Below are 1944 nucleotides of genomic sequence, written 5' to 3'. Positions count from 1 at the left end.
AGGCACAAACAAAGGAGGGAGATGCTCTTTTCACTTATACTGAAAAAGATCTGGAACTCGTTCAGAAGCTCAATGCTACTTTGGACAACAGAGAAGAAGCCGCCAAGGGATATTCACCAGGAGACAAGGAACTCCTCAGCAAGCTGGGAGCCTCTCACAACCCTGAAACTGGCTATTGGGAGTACCAAGGAAAAATTGTGCTTCCCCAAAAGCTAGTTGAAGATCTTCTAACTAACCTACACAGATGGACACATTTAGGAGCTTCCGGGATGAAGAAACTAGCAGAGAAGGAAAAATCTCCCCACTTCTTATTGAATAAAGAAGCCATACTCAACAAAATTGTTAAGAATTGCAAAGCTTGTGCACAGGTAAACTGGGGTAAGAACAAAGCCTCAGAAGGAATCAGACAGCGAGGATATCGGCCAGGAACCCATTGGGAGATAGATTTTACTGAGGTAAAACCTGGCATGTATGGTTACAAATATTTGCTAGTGTTTGTGGATACTTTTTCTGGATGGCCTGAAGCCTACCCCACCAAGCAGGAGACTGCACGAATGGTGTCCAAAAAGCTACTGGATGACATATTTCCACGATTTAGAATGCCACAGGTAATAGGGTCAGACAACGGGCCAGCCTTCGTCTCCCAGGTAAGTCAGAAGGTGGCCAGGTTGCTGGGGATTGATTGGAAATTACATTGTGCTTACAGACCCCAGAGTTCAGGACAGGTAGAGAGAATGAATAGAACTATTAAAAAGATCTTAACCAAATTAGCTTTAGAGACTGGCACTAAAGACTGAGTACAGCTCCTACCTCTAGCTTTATTTCGAGCTAGAAATACTCCTGCTATACACGGTCTAACCCTCTACGAAATTCTTTTTGGAGGGCCACCTCCTGTTCTCAATGTAACTTTGTCCCCCTTGCCCTCTTCTTTTGATAACCCCAGCTTGAAAACAAGACTCTTGAACCGTGATGGAAAGACCCTACACGGTTCTCCTGACTATGTCCACAACCCTCAAAGTCCTGAACATATAAATCACTCCGACTGGGAATTAGTCGCTATCATCCTCATCTCTGTAGCTTTGATCCTCCTTGTTGCCATCATCACATTGGTGCTCACTGACCTTGCTGCTATGATGCTTCCAGAAAGTCCATAGATTTTATGATTAAAATCTTGCCATAAGAAAAGGGGGGCATGATGGAATCAAACTAAAGCCCCCCAGGTTAAAGTGGATTCAAACCAAATCCCCCAGACCAAAGAAGAATATTCTGGGAAACTGTACAAGGAAGGAAGATGTAAAATTCTAACTGCTGAGAAAGAGCTGACCTTTTCATGCCCCGTACACAAGCTGGACATCACCCGAAACTTCCCCCCTCCTACTGCTGCCGGCCCCCTCCCACTGCTGCCGGTTGCTGCCGGCCCCCTCCTACTGCTGCCGATTGTGGTTCGTGGTTTTTGCCTTTAAAAGTTGCCTGTAAGCAGAGCTTGGGGCTGCTGTTCTCTCTCTCTCTCCGAGTGAGGCAGGAGCCCGTCTGCACAAACAATTAAATCCTCTTGCTTGTTGCATCTCCTGGTCTGAGGACTGAGTTATTGGGGTGCGGCCTCCTGTGGACATTGGGTACCCCAGCCTGGGGGTCCTACACCCTTTTTTAGCTGCCATGTGGGTGCTAGGAATTGAAGCCAGGTCCTCTGCAGGAGCAGCCAGTACACTTTAACTGTGGAGCCACCTCTCCAGCTCAAGAAGAGAATTCTTTTTTTTTTTTTTTAAGGAAGAAATTTATTTTTGCTCATAGGCAACATCAAGGTAGGCTTCATTTTTGATTTCAGGTTTCATTTGGACTTTCAGTCAGTGGGTGACAGATATATAAATAGATAATTGAGCTATTCAGACCTTGGTACAAGCTACAGTAGGGCATAGAAGAGGAGAAGAAAATATTTTTTGATTT

This window comes from Nannospalax galili, unplaced genomic scaffold (genome assembly GCF_000622305.1).
Source record: "Nannospalax galili isolate Female #2095 unplaced genomic scaffold, S.galili_v1.0 scaffold332, whole genome shotgun sequence".
Taxonomy (NCBI): Eukaryota; Metazoa; Chordata; class Mammalia; order Rodentia; family Spalacidae; genus Nannospalax; species Nannospalax galili.
Note: the sequence above shows the minus strand (reverse complement) of the source record.